Source organism: Quercus suber, unplaced genomic scaffold (assembly GCF_002906115.3).
Source record: "Quercus suber isolate HL8 unplaced genomic scaffold, Cork oak 2.0 scaffold_624, whole genome shotgun sequence".
Classification (NCBI taxonomy): domain Eukaryota; kingdom Viridiplantae; phylum Streptophyta; class Magnoliopsida; order Fagales; family Fagaceae; genus Quercus; species Quercus suber.
In genome coordinates, this window is record NW_027070067.1 from 103,433 (window position 1) to 121,472 (window position 18,040).

At 33.1% G+C, this 18,040-nt stretch overlaps 1 long non-coding RNA gene across 1 annotated transcript; it reads left to right on the top strand.

Moving 5' to 3' along the window:
* Positions 1-7,043: 7,043 nt before the first annotated feature.
* Positions 7,044-10,500, top strand: LOC112023023 (uncharacterized). Its single transcript, XR_010625751.1, has 3 exons — positions 7,044-7,131; positions 8,734-8,817; positions 9,533-10,500. It is a non-coding gene; the product is annotated as an uncharacterized LOC112023023 (long non-coding RNA).
* Positions 10,501-18,040: the final 7,540 nt, after the last annotated feature.

Below are 18,040 nucleotides of genomic sequence, written 5' to 3' on the forward strand. Positions count from 1 at the left end.
CAAATCCTTGCAAAAAAAAAAACTACTTTACCACCTGTTGAGGTTCAAAAGTTGACCACAGCCCAAGGCCCAAAGAAATAGCATGTTGGACTAATTTCATAAAAAAAATGAAGCTAGATAAGAAAACAAGGGGCCGAGCTCACATAAATGAAGAAAAGGGTGAGAGTTCTAAAGAATTGGAATCCAACAAACCCATGGAAGAACAAACCTTGAAATACAAAAAAAAGAAAAAAAAAAAAAAGAAAAAAAGCAAGAGAGAAGCCCAGCCGACTAGGATTAATAAACCAAATGGAGTCCAACAAGAAGAGCTGGGCCGGGATCCCCGAAGTCACTAGAGTCCCGGGATCCCTAGGATGCACGAAGTAAGAATGAAACAGATTCAAAAGAGGGATAAAAGACAAAGAGCATGCAGGTCTCATGCTCCAGACATATAGTGGGATCATAAAGTACGAAGCATACGTAGGAGCTGTGTCTCAATGAACCAACGATGAGAAAACCATAAAAAAAAAAGGGGTAACTGGGAGGAGCTTTCAACTCAACAATGAAGATTCCAACTATTTAGGGAAAATGACACGAATGAAGTGCAACCAAAAGCTGGAAGAAAAGGCCAAATAGCTGAAGATCAGCAGACGGAGGGGACCTTGAAATAGAAAACCAGCTAGGGGCTTTCCGCTCGGTCGCACCAAAAGCAAGAAGTTATGAGAAACGGGGAAACGACCAGCCCCTGAGCAAGATTGGCACAGCACGAACTCTGAGGAGCAAAAGAGGGAAATCACTGGTACCCCGGAACCCTAGAGCTGCGCTATAAAAGGAGAAGGGAATCCATGCTGAAGGATTCAGATGGGGATAGACTAATTTCTTTATTCAGACACTCATCGCCATTTTTTTTTCTAGGTTTCTAAGAAAGATATAAAGCCGTAGAAAGAGCACTGTAAAACTCAAGAAAAAAAAACAGAGGAATCGCTCCTGATATCCCAAAAACAGCCACTACAGCACATGCTCGGATTCAAAACTTCAAACTTTGCAAGTCTTGGAAGCTTGAATAGGTATCAAAGTCTGCAATTTTTGAGCTTAGTTGAATTTTGTATTACGTCTTAGTGAGCACTGTAATCATAACTAAGGAAAAACTAATAAAATGCCTCTCACTAATTCGGGGACCCCTAACTTTTTTCTTGTACTATATTTATTTTGTTGTGCATTTCTTTGCTGTTAAACTGTCATTCAATACAACTATTTCCGTTTGTTAGTTTATTTGTGTTGTAGGAAGCTTGTTTTGTGCACCACCTGGTTCTCAAATAGCCTTTTAGCTGCAATGAACCAGGCCTAGTCCACCAAGAATAATTATTTGGCCTAGGATCTTTGGGCCACTGTGCTAAGAAAAAAGGCACGCTCACACCACCTTAAACTATACCCATACTACACTTTGTATCTTAAACTTTTCAAATCACATTTTGCACCATAAAACTATGACTTTATTACATTTTGCACCCTAACATTAAGTTTGCTGTTAACTTGGATGAAAAATCAAAGTTTAAGGTGTAAAATATAATTAGGAGTATAGTTTAGGATGGTAAAATGTAATTTATCTTTTGTTTTTGAAACATTGAGAAGATGGGCAATTAGGTTAGCAACAAACGATGTTGGGGGTGCAAAGTGTGACAATGATCATAGTTTTTGGTGCAAAACATACATTTGAAAATTTTAAGGTACAAAGTATACTCAGGAGTATAGTTTAGGGTGTTAAAGTGTTGAGATTAAATTCTATAAGAATATGGTGTAAAAGTAAAACTAGACATGACAAAACAGGCTGAAATTTGCTGACCTGATCCAAACCCACCCGTCTTGGCCCAACCCAAACCCCATTTTTTTGGCCCGAATTAGACATGGGCCAACCCATGTCCCGCCCATTTTTTAATTTTTTTTTTCCCTAAAAAATATTTTAAAACTACATGGTAAGGTGTGCTTGACTGCTCCTAAGTGCATAACATTATCATAAAAGGCATAGTGAACTTGTGTGTTGTGCCCTCTATTTATTAAAAAAAAGGCGAAAAGCACATTTTCGTCCCTACATTTTCACACGATTTCCATTTTGGTCCCTAAATTTTTTTTTTACCGCTTTTAGTCCCTATCCTGGAAAACGCCTATTTTTTTAGTCCCTGCCGTTACATCAGAGACGGAAAATGCTGACGTGGCAAACGGATGACACTGTTGGCTGACGTGGCCATTAAAATAATAATAAAAAATATTATTTGGTATTAAAAAAATTTAAAAATTAATTTATTAATTTTAACTAAATAAAAAAAAAAATTAAAAACAGAATTAAAAACAAAAAATTACATGGATTAAGATCTAAGAGGGTCACGAACAAGAACAACAAAACCACAAATTCAAATCCAAGATCACAATTTCAGATATAAGAATACAAACTCAAATCTAAAAACACAAACTTAGAAATTAAAATCCAAAAACTAAAATCTCAAAATCACCATTTTTTNAAACCCAGCAAACCACCTCAAACATGAGTCTTGGTCGATCTTATTTCAGCTCCCAAAAATCTCTTCCCACTGTCGGATGCCGATTCTCCTCCCTCCCATCGTAAATAGATGTGAGCACGCGCCGCCTCTTCCCTCATCTCGCCGCCGATCTGAGCACGCCACAACTCCCAAACCCAGTCGACTCTTCACCTCCCTTTCCCTCCCAAACCATCCCGTTCTTTGCCTCCCTTCCCTCCCAAACCCATCCGACTCATCAACTCCCAAAATCTCTCCCTCGAACCGATCTAAGCATTCCGCCACCGCCGCTGATCTGAACCCAGCCGTCTCTTCCCGCATCTCGCCGTCGATCTGAGCACGCCACAAGACCCTTTGCCTCCCAAACCCAGTCGACTCTTCACCTCCCTTTCCCTCCCAAACCTATCCCGTCTCTTCGCCTTCCTTCCCCTCCCAAACCCATCCCGACTCATCAGCTCCCAAAATCTCTCCCTCGAACCGATCTAAGCACCTCCGCCACCGCCGCCGATCTGAACCCAGCCGTCTTTCCTCATCTTGCTCCATGGTTCACTTTTCTCAACCTTCTCTTTCTCTTCACAGTTTCCTTTTGTTAATTTCATAGATGATTTTGTGTGTACTGGTTTTATTAATTTTGTTGTTGTTGTTTTAGCCTCAAGGAGATTATATAGATCTTCACAGAAAGAGATATGGGTACTGCCTTGACCACTTCGAGCACAAGCTTGAGGTGGGTTTGCTGGGTTTGCTTGCTTGAGATGGGTTTTTCTGAGTTTGAGATTTTTTTTTTGTTTGGATTGATGATTTTGGTGGGTTTGAAGATCTTAATCCATGTAATTTTTTGTTTTTAATTCTGTTTTTAATTTTTTTTACTTAGTTAAAATTAATAAATTAATTTTTAAATTTTTTTAATACCAAATAATATTTTTTATTATTATTTTAATGGCCACGTCAGCCAACAGTGCCATCCGTTTGCCACGTCAGCATTTTCCGTCTCTGATGTAACGGCAGGGACTAAAAAAATAGGCGTTTTCCAGGATAGGGACTAAAAGCGGTAAAAAAAAAATTTAGGGACCAAAATGGAAATCGTGTGAAAATGTAGGGACGAAAATGTGCTTTTCGCCTAAAAAAAATAAAGAGTTAAATGGAAGGAAAAAAAAATACAAAAAGAAAGCTAAAGCTTAAAGCATCTACTATCTAGCATTCACATAGGCTTCACTACTAACTACTAAGCTCTACCTTTAGTTGTATTATTCATTAAATAAGACTGCTAAATACTAAGTAACTAAGTTCTACTTCAAAGACTACTAACTATTACTAACAACACCTCTAAGTTTGTCTAACTAATATAGTAATTTCTAGCACAAACCCTGCCACAAAGTGACAAAACAGTAAACAAAGCAAAATTAAAAGAATTCAATAGTGACTCAAAAGGCAAAAAAGGCACCCAAAAAAAAAAAAAAAAAACTCTCAATTTGACTTGTATTTAGAAGAGCCTAGACTTAGCAAATGGCAAAATCCAAAATTGGAAGTTCTCTCTTGGTGGAAAGAACATTACAATCGATTTCTAGAGCTCTCTTTAATGGCATGAGATCTTATGAGCATTCCGATAACTACTGTTGCATCTAAATCAAGTTTTAGCATAGGAAAAAAAATTCTTATTCCATATTGATCACATCTTTTGCTTGAGAATGTGGAAACTACGTTGTGCACTAAAAGTTGGTTATATGAATTTGAACCTATTCTAATTTATTAACAGAGTCATAGAAATTATACACTTTTAACTGTTTATTGATAAACTTTGATTTGCTTTTATGGTACACATAAGTTATATTAAAATATTGTATTGTAGATGAAGATATTGATGAAATTGGCCAACTTGAGCTAAAATTTGCAAGTATGAATATTTTAGTGCTGAATTTACTGCCAACGTTGAGAAGATTGAGGTATAATTCTTATAAAATATTTACTTGTTCTTCTTTACTTAAATTGCTGTTTTTATTTTTAAAGGTTTTTTTTTTTTAGTTTATCTTTCTATATTATCTAACTTTATTATTATTTTTAAATGCAACAGGAATTTGGACACTTAAGAAAGCTGATAACTTGATATGGTCCATGGCATTTAGTTTTTTTTTTTTTTTTTTTTTTTAATGAGCATGTCTTTATGTTTCTTAACTTTTCTTCATTATGAACAAAAGTCAGCATGTATTGGGGTTGGTTGGCTTAGGCGTGTTGGACACACTGAAGGAAGAAAGAAAAGAAAGAAGCAAAAGGCAAGAGTACTCATTCGGCTATGGCAGAGCTAAAGAAAAGATTTGATTGAAGTAAAGTCAAAGAAAGTGGCTTGCATTTACTGTGATTTGAAGAGTCTTAGTGTGAAAGGAAGAAAAGAAGAAAAGGTGAAACAAATAAATAGGGAGGCCATTCGGCCAGTGACGATGTGGGAAAAAGACTGAAGTCCCGAAGTGTGAGGACTGGTGCGTGAGTAAGAGCAAGCAAAAAGAGAAGAGAAAAATAGAGAGAGTGAGAGAAAATACACAGCGAGGAAAAGAGCAGTGAGTGAAAAGAAAAAAAGAGTTTTTTTTTTTTTGCTCAAGTTGTATCTTTAAATGTTGTAATCTTTATTTAATGTAGTGAAATTATTCGGAGTTTGTCCCTAGTTTTTTCTTTCAAGGAGAAAGGGTTTCCACGTAAATCTTTGTGTTATTATGTGGTTGTATTTCCACTGTGCTTACTGAAATTTATTCACAGTTTTATAGAATTTTTCCCAACAAAGAGTTCCTAGCAAAAAGAAAAAAAGGCAGAAATCGAGTATGTCTGCTTTTACGATTTAAATATGCACGTACTAACTTATCTACTCAATATGTGATTTGAACTCAAGTTGGTGCATAATATTATCGTTGACAGTTTCACTTAATCTGCTAAGGTAAAATTTATATGAATCAATTTAGCTTAGTTGGCCTTTCCTTTAGCAGGTCTTGGAGTTCTTGGTACTATATATGTTTTCAAAATAGGCTGCTTTAATAGTAATTGTTTTTTAAGGACATAATAATACTGTTTATCATACCCTTTCAGTTGGATTTATTGGTTACCATATAAATAATGGAGAAAGAGTGGAAGTTATTTATGATAATGTTGTAGATATGATGGGGATGATACGTTGAAAGCACTGAAAATCATGGCTCATTCATGTCGATTCTAGGACTCACTGGTCATGATTGAATGAAATTTTGTACTTTCTTATGTGTTCCCACTTACTATGAGCCTTTTGTATGAGGAATCCATATGCATTGGGGTTGAACATGTGCTTATCTTGGATTGTATATTATGTCAGTTTATAATATGTAAGACATGAATTCAATTGTGGTCATTTAGGAGTTTAGTACAGTTTCACAACTATTAAATTGGTGACTTTTAGGACTTTTAGGAGCTTAGTACAGGTTCACCACTCCTTTCCTTTCAGTCTTTTATATTTTCTCCTGCAAGGGATCTGAAACCCTAAAGCCTAGCTGGTGTCTCCACTTTGGAAGTGGCTTTCGTTAGTCGTTACCACCAAAACGTGGGTTTGTCTCTCTTTCTTGCACTGTCTGTCTATTTGTCTGTCTCTTTCTATTGCCCTGCTTCTCTTTCCTGTGTCTCTCTCTTGCGAATGTATGAAGTGATTTGGTTGCTTTGAATTTTTATATGATGGAGCAAACACTGTAAATTTGTTGCTCTGTAAATGTAATACTAAAAAATTTCAGAATACTGTTGGTAGTGCTGTTGATGTAATGCTCAGAATTTTTAAAACACTGCTGCATTGATGCTGTATGTAATACTCAGAATTTTTAGAATATTACTGCTGTGTAAATGTAATTCTCAGGATTTTTGGAATACTGCTGCTGTGTAATTGTAATACAGGTACAACAAACACTGTGACGCTGGAAGTACTTTTAGAGTTGTTATCGATTTTTCTTAAAAAAAGAACTGACCAATCCTTGGGTCCAACCCAACACAAGGGGGTTGTGTTTCACCATTTTGATGAGTTGGGATGGTTTTTTCCCTACCCAACCTTGTTGGATTGGATTGGAAAAAAACCCTTAACCCAACCCATGTACACCATTATTGTGTTTGAATTCCACTAGAAGTTCCTCTGGATTACATTCATAGTTCTGATGGGTGCGGTCGTGTATACAGACACTACTCCCCAAGGAGTGGGTCCAAAGGATTCCACCTCGGTGTGGTTCCACATCTTAGTTAAAATATATATATAATAAAATGTCAATGAGTTATAGTTCAAGTGGAACTTGCTCCCCCTGAAAAAGCAAGATAGAGGCTAAGGTTATAAGCTAATGACCCATCTGGCGACTATGGAAAAAAAAGGGTAAAGTACATCAACATTCATCGAGTTTTATGAAATATCACTCCCTCTTCCCCCTTGAAGTTTGTATAAGCATAACAATTGGTTTTTCATTAATGGAATATTCTAATTTTAGCGAAGAGTCTTGTAGCTTAACAGGTTGGCACTTTCTTGCGTTTCCAACGATAACATTCTTTTATATTTTCTCCTGCAAGGGATCTGAAACCCTAAAGCCTAGCTGGTGTCTCCACTTTGGAAGTGGCTTTCGTTAGTCGTTACCACCAAAACGTGGGTTTGTCTCTCTTTCTTGCACTGTCTGTCTATTTGTCTGTCTCTTTCTATTGCTCTGCTTCTCTTTCCTGTGTCTCTCTCTTGCGAATGTATAAAGTGATTTGGTTGCTTTGAATTTTTATATGATGGAGCAAACACTGTAAATTTGTTGCTCTGTAAATGTAATACTAAAAAATTTCAGAATACTATTGGTAGTGCTGTTGATGTAATGCTCAGAATTTTTAAAACACTGCTGCATTGATGCTGTATGTAATACTCAGAATTTTTAGAATATTACTGCTGTGTAAATGTAATTCTCAGGATTTTTGGAATACTGCTGCTGTGTAATTGTAATACAGGTACAACAAACACTGTGACGCTGGAAGTACTTTTAGAGTTGTTATCGATTTTTCTTAAAAAAAGAACTGACCAATCCTTGGGTCCAACCCAACACAAGGGGGTTGTGTTTCACCATTTTGATGAGTTGGGATGGTTTTTTCCCTACCCAACCTTGTTGGATTGGATTGGAAAAAAACCCTTAACCCAACCCATGTACACCATTATTGTGTTTGAATTCCACTAGAAGTTCCTCTGGATTACATTCATAGTTCTGATGGGTGCGGTCATGTATACAGACACTACTCCCCAAGGAGTGGGTCCAAAGGATTCCACCTCGGTGTGGTTCCACGTCTTAGTTAAAATATATATATAATAAAATGTCAATGAGTTATAGTTCAAGTCGAACTTGCTCCCCCTGAAAAAGCAAGATAGAGGCTAAGGTTATAAGCTAATGACCCATCTGGCGACTATGGAAAAAAAAGGGTAAAGTACATCAACATTCATCGAGTTTTATGAAATATCACTCCCTCTTCCCCCTTGAAGTTTGTATAAGCATAACAATTGGTTTTTCATTAATGGAATATTCTAATTTTAGCGAAGAGTCTTGTAGCTTAACAGGTTGGCACTTTCTTGCGTTTCCAACGATAACATTCAGGATTCAATTTTCTCTCCTTTGTTGGCACTTGGCACTACTAAATTACTTTTAAAAAAAACAATTACATACACTGACAGAGTCATGGTTTTAAAGCTCTTCCCTGCACTAATTTGCTAGAAATGCTTGAACATTATGTATCAAAAATAAAAGCTAGAAATGCTTGAACATTGTAATTTGAAAGAGTGGTTGAATTGCTCCCCAAGTGCACCCTCGGTATTCATGGGTGTTTTCCTTTTATTGTTTAATAAAATTCTGTTGCTAATTAAAACAAAAACAAAAATAAAAAAACTGTGCGCACTCGCATGTGTGTCGAAACTCTCAAGTTCTACCCATTGGTTTATAAATTCAATTAATTGCTAGTCAATACAATCATGGCCAACTATGTTTTTTGACACTGTTGCAGACTTTTTTTAGCTTATTTATGTCTCAAGAAGGATACAGGGTTTATGGAATTTGCATATGTTTATGCCTATTGGGTTGTTAATATTGTATGCCTTTTATTTTGGAGATTTTGCGTAGACATGATGTTCCTTTCTGGCATCTTAGTATTTATTCAGAATCAATTCGAATAAATATTGTTGTTTCAATTAATATTTTCATTCTAATGAAAAGATTTTTTTTAACAGGTTAGATGAAATCAATGACATAATTCGCAAGAAAGGAAAGGCAGCAAATTCTATGACTGTGGGGGAGTTGGCTGAGGAGATTAGGTAAGTCTTACAATTTAAACAAATCTATTACACATGTAGAAAGACACCATAGTAACTTTAGGATCAGCTCTCAAGAATCCCCAAACCTGATCCTTTTAAACCAAACATAATGTACTTGTTGGGCTGTAGAATTTTTCCTTAAAGATAAAGTGGAATACCCTTTTGATTAGGTGTGTTGGTTCACTTTATGGATTTTGAAAATGCAAAATTTTGGACTAGAAAGTGATAACTCTTTCAATTTTTTTTTTCTCGTGAAAAATTCTTAATGATTTCCTAATTTTCTTTTGGCCTAGGTATTTTGGAGGAATTGGCCAAATCTAAAGATAACTAAGGTGCGAATCAGAAGAAGAAAGATTGATGTGAAATCTGCAAAGTTATATTCCTCACTTCTCACTGGATTATTAACTTCTAGCTTATGTTGAAATATTTTGTTAAAATTATTCAAATCTATTACACGTGTAGAAAGACACCATAGTAACTTTAGGATCTGCTCACAAGAATCCCCAAACCTGATCCTTTTAAACCAAACATAATGTACTTGTTGGGCTGTAGAATTTTTCCTTAAAGATAAAGTGGAATACCCTTTTGATTAGGTGTGTTGGTTCACTTTATGGATTTTGAAAATGCAAAATTTTGGACTAGAAAGTGAAAACTCTTTCAATTTTTTTTTCTTGTAAAAAATTCTTAATGATTTCCCAATTTTCTTATGGCCTAGGTATTTTGGAGGAATATGGGAGGAATTGGCCAAATGTAAAGATAACCATGGTGCGAATCTGAAGAAGAAAGATTGATGTCAAATCTGAAGAGTTATATTCCTCACTTCTCCCTGGATTATTAATTACTAGCTTAGAGCAATTGCATTAATGCTTCTAAAAATTTCAGTCTATTTTACAAAAATAACTTATTTTTTCTATTTTACATTATTACTTTTAGAAAACATCCACATCAGTTTATTTATTCTACACTTTTTTATCTAAATAATATTTTTTTCACATTTTTTTATTATTTCTCACCTACCCACAACTCCACCGACCTTTAACACACGGCCACTCCCTTCTTTTTTCTCCTTTCCTTATTTCTTTTCTTTCTACTTTCATCTTTTTCTTCTTCTCCTTGTTCTTCTTGCTTTTTTTTTTCTTCTCCTCCATCTTATTTTTCAATTTGGGTTTGACTATGGGTGGTGATTTTGGGCGGATTTCTCCACTGCCACTGCTGCTTCTTCTTCTGCATCTTCTTCTTCCTCTTCGGCATTTTTTTCTTCTGCTACTTCTGCATTTTGGGTTTGATCAATTATGAGTATGATGATTTTTTTTTTTTAGGAGAGGGTTTGATGAATTTGGGATCTAAATTTAGAATAAATTTGAAGAATTTGATAATTTGTATAAATTTTTTGTTTGATTCAAGAAGATAGAGGGGAAAGAAAGTAGAGGGAGAGAGAGAATCAGATGAGAGAGGAGAGAGAATCGGATGAGAGAAAAAATAATTAAAAAATCAAATAGAAAGTTACAGTAACGGTGTAAAAATCCAGTGTTATAGAGGGACTAATGTGGGTAGATTTTGAGCAAAAATGTGTTAAATGATGCACTTTTTTTATTATGGAAGGATTGATACAAGTGCTGTTATGTTGAAATATTTTGTTAAAATTATGTTGTGTTTCCTGTATGGTACTTATTATGTGTAATATTTTGGGGATTCAACTTTAATTATATTTTATGCTATTAGAGAGGATAATCAATAGTATGAAATAATTGCTTTTTCTTATTATTATAATTTTATAATTGGAGGTTAGGAAATTTGAATTATTAATCTCTATCAAAAACATCAGGAGGTTTTAATTAAACTACAAGGTTTTAATTAAAACAAATGCTTGATTGGATTGAATATTATTGTCTTCTAAAAATAGATAACATTATTCTATGCTTTATTGGTTAATGCAATCATATGTTGCATTTAAGCTAAAATGTTGTTTATGTCCTTTAGGCATAGAGCATTTGTTATTCTTATATTTTTAATTAAAAAGTACGAAGTAATTAATATGTTTTTTTATTAAAGTACAAAGAGCATTAATAAGTTTTTTTTTTTTTTGGGTGGAAAGGGCATTAATAAGTTGAATTGTCAAAATACTGACAGAAGATGTCATATTGTATCCGCGTGTTCTGTCACGGGTGTGAGGGTCATTATACTAATTCACTGATTCGTGGCCAATGGTCCTCCCAAGTTTGTAACGCTATCTGTGGATTTCACAATCAAATCAACAAAAAAGTTTTTATTTTTATTTTTTGAGAATCATCAACTACAAAGTTTGTAACACTCGCTGCGGATTTTACAATCAAAATAACGTTGTCCTTGTAACAGTTTTTTAAAATAATACATTTATTATTATCGTATTACAGACTTTTTATAGACTATTTCAATTAGCAATAAGATTAAAAATTAAAAAAAAAAATTCGCCGTTATAATGTGACTTTAAAAAATAGGCAGGTGTGAAACTTTGTAAAATGATTTTAAAATAGTATATATATATATATATATGCTAACTTTTAAGTACGCTCGTTCTGATAGACTCTATTTTTTTGATAAAGGTTAATAATTTATCTATACTACTATTTAAGGAGTTTTTCTTATTTGGATTCCTTATTTTTTATGCTTAAAATACCTTCATCATACTCACAAAAATACCTAGGTGTGTGATGAGTGTTATACGTTTGTGGGTGAAATAATTTTTTCATCACACGCCTATATATTTTTGTGATTGAAAAATGTAGTAATCCCAAATTATAATAAATGCTCTAAATTAACCCTTACCCAAAAAATAGAAGTGTTTCATACGCGTGTTTAGAGGCTAGTAGATTCTACTTTTTTGGATAAAGGTTAATAATTTATCTATACTACTATTTAAGGAGTTTTTCTTGTTTGGATCCCTCATTTTTTATGCCTAAAATACTCTCATCATACTCATTTACAAGTTGTCAACTAACGTGAATAAATATGTAAATTAAAACTTTTACACTTTAAGACCCACAAACTCATATACGCTTTGCAGTTTCTATTTCACTTTCTATCTCTCATTCTTCTTTAGATTGAAGGCATTTAGTTTAGCTCTACATCCTCCTTTCTTTTTCTTTAGATTAAAGACATTTATTGTTAGAGGCCCCAACAAATTTTCAGATTCTAACTTTTGCAAGTTCCTCTTTGTTTTCTTTTCTTTTGATTATGATTGACTTTCTTTGAATTTTGCTTTTTTTTTTTTTTAAATGTAATTTTGAAATGAATGGTTCCTTCATATACTATACCATTGTACTTCTTAGTGAATTGTCATTTCATATTGTAGGTATTGTGATCCAAAGACATGGCTGCTTTATGCTATAAAAGAAGCATTCAAAATCATTCATGAATAGTTAAACAATATGACTTCCCTTACCTCATTTAGTAGCCTTTGTTTATATTTTATTTAAAAAATTGGAATTGAAATAAAAATAGTCAGCACAATACTCCCTGATTAATGATCAAAATATAAATGATCAATTACTATTTCCTTCTCCTTCCTCACTTCTTTTTTTTTTTTTTTTTTTCCTTCTTCGTTTATTTTTTTTTTCTTTTTAAGGAAAAAAAAAAAGAGGTTGAAACACAAACGTGCGTTTCAGCAAATCAGCCAAGCCAAACAGGCACTAATGTTAGATAATTTCCAAGTAAAATCTCTTCTCCCATCTTTATTGAGCAATCTTCCCTAGCCCATTTTCACAATGAGTTGAAGTGTCAAGCTACCATAGGTCAAAGTAAAATGAAATAAAATAAAATAAGTTAGGTGTGGATCCACCACAACTCAAAATATAGGCGTTGTGAAAATCTTGAGAGATTTTATTGTATCCTTAAAATTTTTCTTGCTAATAAGTCCAATAATGTAAAATTACTTCCTCATAGTTCATAGTTGGTGATGAAATTGGACATTTCATTTGTGATTTCTATAAACTATGAAATTGGACAACTTAGTGTGAAGAGCTATCTAACAATGATGACTATAAGCTTCAATTGTTTCCAAATTCTTCAACCTAAGTCTTTGTAAAAATTATAAACATAAATGAAAATATAAAAAATACAAGTAATTATTAAACATACACATCAAAATAAACATATTTTCATATTGATTTAAATTGGGGACTCAAGGAAATAAAAATATTGATTTACACAGTGATATATCTATACTACTATTTAAGGGCTTCCTCTATTTGGATTCTTCATTTTTTTTTAGTTCAAAAATGCTCTTACACCTCTATATTTAAGTATAGACAAAACTAAAGGACATTCTGGTAAAAATTCACTTTCCTTTTTTTTTTTTTTATGCCTAAAATACCCTCATCATACTCACTTACAAGTTTTCAACTAATGGGGAGATATGTAATTAAAACTCCTACATTTAAGACCTACAAACTCACGTATACTTTGCAAGTTTCTATCTCTCATTCTTCTTCAAATTGAAGACATTTGTTTAGCTCTACATCTTCCTTTCTTTTTCTTCAAATTAAAGATATTTACTATTAGAGGCTCCAACAAATTTTCAGATTCTATCTTTTGTAAGTTTCTCTTTGTTTTCTTTCTTTTGTTTATTTATGATTGACTTTCTTTAAGTTTTACTTTTTTATTTCCTTATGTGTATCACGTTAACCTTTTTTTTTTTTAATGTAATTTTGAAATGTTGGTAGTGATTGAATGTATATGTTTTTGGGTTAAATTTTTTTTTTTTTTTTATTTAGGTTTGTAGCAACCTTGAATTCTACTTCTTTCTCTTTTTTTTTTTATTTTTTTTTTTAATTTTTAATTTTTTATTATTTTATCACGTTACTCTTTTTTTTTTTAATGTAATTTTGAAATGTTGTGATGACTGAATAATTTTAAACGTGTGTAAGGAAAGTGAAGTGAGTTTGCTTTGAAACTAACTGAAAGTTGTCTTATTTTGTAGGGAGTTAGATATATATCTTTATTTTGAACAATTTTAATAGGATTTTTAAGAAAAATGATCTCATCAAAATTTAAATCAAACACAAACTCTAACAAACTTATGTTATTATCTTTAATAACATGCACGCTAACTTTGGTTTGTTGATTAAAGTTTTTCTTTTTTAAAAAAAAAATACTTGTTTTAACCGTAATTCTTTTATCTCTCTCAGGTTCACGTACGCACAAATTTTTTGGATTGCATTGAGGAGTCATTGGAATGGAATATTAGATAAGTTCGGGTGAGAGACTTTACAAGAATTATTATAGGTATTAAATCTGAAGAAATTTTTTTTTTTTTTTTTACCATCATTGTATATGTTTTTGGCATTAAATTTTTTTTTTATTTTTATTTAGGTATGTAGCAACCTTGAGTTCTACTTTTATTTTATTTTTATTTTTATTTTATTATGTATCATGTTAACTCTCTCTCTCTCTCTCTCTCTCTTCTTTTTCTTCTTCTTTTTTTGTATCACGTTAACTCTATTTTTTTTTAATGTAATTTTGAAATGTTGGTGGTGACTGAATAATTTTAAATGTGATAAATTTTTCTTTTTTCCTTGAGTTCTACTTTTTATTTATTTTTTTTATGTATCACGTTAACTATCTTTTTTTTTTAAATGTAATTTTGAAATGTTGGTTGTGGGGCCAGAAAATTGGGTAGCCTTGGCCCACTCCAAGCCAGGCCCAAATGGCTCACGCAGAGGGTGCATGATGGGTCCGAGGATGAAAGCGCGAAGATCGGCCCCCGAGGAGCATACCGTCCTCGAGCGTCCGAGACCCCGGGAAAAGGCAAGGACCACCCCACCAAAGAAGACTCCTTGGGTGTCCGAGGAGGAAAGGGCCGAGTGCCACACGTCGGCGACAAAAGTACGGCGGAGGGGGGGGCAAGCCCTGGGTGAACTGTCACCTCGGCATTGAATACGCTCACCTAACTCTCCTGACCGCATTAATGGAGATGTAACTCCTTGGCAGGGCAACATCGATCATGGTGAGCCACTTGAGTACGGACAAGACCGCTGATGGGACGGAGGGTCAGAGAGGAGGCCAATGGATAATCAGCAAAAAGAAAGGGGAAGGATATAAGGGAGAGAGAAGAACTTAAGAATGGGGGGGTTTTTTTGGGAGAAGTCATTGACGGAGAAGAACGTAGAATTGCTCCTAGGCGATGATAGTTTGAAGAGGGAGAACCTCCTCAGACGAGGGCCGAGGGGCTACCCTCAGCTGTAAATTGGGCTTACCATCCTTCAATAAAAGAGAGGTGCTTGTAGTCCGATGCTAGCCGGTTAGGGCCTAAACCTTCGACCCACTCTTAAAAATGTATTGTTGGGGGAACCTTACAAAACGGACCTACATTGGTGATGGCTGAATGTATATGTTTTTGGTGTTAAATTTTTTTATTTTTTTATTTAGGTGTGTAGCAACCTTGAGTTCTACTTCTTCTTCTTCTTTTTTTTTTTTTTTTTTTTAAATTTATGTATCATGTTAACTCTCTCGCTTTTTTTTCTTTTTCTTTTTTTAAATGTAATTTTGAAATGTTGTGGTGACTGAAGAATTTTATAAGTGAGTAAGGAAGGTGAAGTGAGTTTGCTTTGAAAACTAACAGAAAGTTGTCATATTTTGTAGGGAGTTAGATATGTATCTTTATTTTGAACAATTTTAATAGGATTTTTAGGAAAAATGATCTCATCAAAATTTAAATCAAACAAAAACTCTAACAAACTTATGCTATTATCTTTAATAACACGTACGCTAACTTTGGTTTGTTGATTAAGGTTTTTTTTTTTTTTTTTTTTAAATACTTGGTTTAACCCTAATTCTTTTATCTCTCTCAGGTTCATGTACGCACAAATTTTTTGGATTGCATTAAGGAGTCATTGGAATGGAATATTAAATAAGTTCGGGTGAGGGACTTTACAAGAATTATTATAGCAACCTTGATTTCTACTTTTTTTTTTTTATAATATATGTATCACATTAACTCTCTCTGTCTCTCTCTCTCTCTCTCTTTAAATGTAATTTTGAAATGTTGGTGGTGACTGAATGTATATGTTTTTGGTGTTAAACTTTTTTATTTTTTTATTTAGGTATGTAGCAACCATGAGTTCTACTTTTTTTTTTTCTTTTTTGGTATCACGTTAACTCTATTATTATTTTTTTTTTAAATGTAATTTTGAAACGTTGTGGTGACTGAATAATTTTAAAAGTGAGTAAGGAAAGTGAAGTTAAAAAAAATATAAATCTTGATAAAAGAAAAAAAGAAAAAAGAAGAGAGAGAGAGAACGTGAGGTGAGTTTGCTTTGAAAACGAATAGAAAGTTATCCCATTTTGTAGGGAGTTAGATATGTATCTTTATTCTGAACAATTTTAATAGGATTTTCAGAAAAAATGATCTCATCAAAATTTAAATCAAACACAAACTCTAACAAACCTATTATCTTTAACTAGCCTCTGAGCACGCGCGTGATGAATATTATCTTCTATTTTTTTGGTAAATTTTAATAATTTACATCCATTATAATTTAGAATTACTTCATTTTTCAGTTACAAAAAATTTCTAAGGGTGTGATGAATATTATGCATTTGTGTTTATGAGAAGTTCAACTACTGATAAGTTTTTTTTAATGAACATGAGGAGTGTTTTGGTGTACTGGGAGTGTTTTTTTTTTTTTTTTTTAATTTTTTTATAGAACTTTTTGTAGATAATTGATAGAGCGTTATTTGAACGTGGAGATTTTTTTTTTTTTTTGGTTGATGAACGTGGGGAGTGTTTTGGTGTACTGGGAGTGTCTTTTTTTTGGGTGGCCAAGGTAGTTTTTTTTTTTTTTTTTTTTTTTTTAAAAGAACGTGGGATAGTATTTCAATGTGGGTAGGAATTTATTTAGGATAGGAATTTACTATTTTAACCCCATTTTGATTAGTTTAGATTAATTAAATTAGGGGTACTTTTGACAGTAAAAAAAATAATAACTTACTTTTCGAATCCTCTTAATATATACAGATCTTAATATATACAGACTAGCCTCTGAGCACGCACTCACACGTGTGCTCAGAGGCTTTTCTATTTTTTGGATAAAGGTTAATTTAGAGCATTTATTATAATTTGGGATTACTACATTCTCTAATAAAAAAATTTAAAAAAAAAAAAACCTAGGGGTGTGATGAGTATTATGAGTGGTGAAATAATTTTTTCATCACACTTAGGTTTTTTTTTTTTTTTTTTTGGAGAATGTAGTAATTCCAAATTATAATAAGTGCTCTAAATTAACCCTTACCCAAAAAATAGAAGAGCCTCTGACAGGCGCGTGAGTGCGTGCTCCGAGGCTAGTTTTTATAACATTGTATTGCTATGAGCGTTTTCATGGATGGGTCAAATGATAATATAATAGAGTTTTTGGATTAAATTTAATTAATAAATTCTAGAGTGTAATTATATTTTATAGTAGCATTAAATATAATTAATTATAACTTTGGACTTACCAAGAGTTGACAAAATGCCCAAAGCCCAATGGAACTAGAGTTTCATTATATCTTTTAGTCTCGTCTCAAGCCGCATGCTAAAACTCAAAAGACTAATCTATTTATTAAAGGAATTAGTTATTTTATTAATAACGTTTAACAATTATTTATTTTAAAAGAAAAATTGCTACAAGTTTTAATGGAAGTTTTGAAAAGAGAAAAGTTTTCTCTAGTATTTGAAAGCAACCGTACGTTCGAAAAAAGAAGTAGAAAAGTTTTTCTTCAAGGTTACTGACAAGAAGAGTCCACTCTCTGAAGTCCTTGTGGAATTAAAGTGAAGATCTGGGTGTTCTCAAGATCAAGTATTCTTTTTGGTTTTGCAATTCACTCATTAATAATAGAACAGAAACAGATCTAGACCCAAATACAAAACAATTGTTACTGTGTTTTTTTTTTTTTTCAAATTTGGGCCACTAGATCTTTTATTGTTTTAGAATTTATATTTAATTGTAATTTGCATTTTACGTAAATATTCAAGTCACTACCTTAATTGCAATCTATGTGCTGTTAAGAACTTTGTGAGAAATATGCCTTTTTAATGGCCTTCAGGAAAATTTTGATTGATAGTTGACCCAACCTCATCCTTGAGAAATCTCGAGATAGGTCATAGGCGTTCATAGACTTCATTCATCCATTCAGTGACAGTGACTACCTCCTTTGCCATTTGAAGGACTCTCTATCCACACTCTGTGGATCTGTTTCAAAGAGCTTC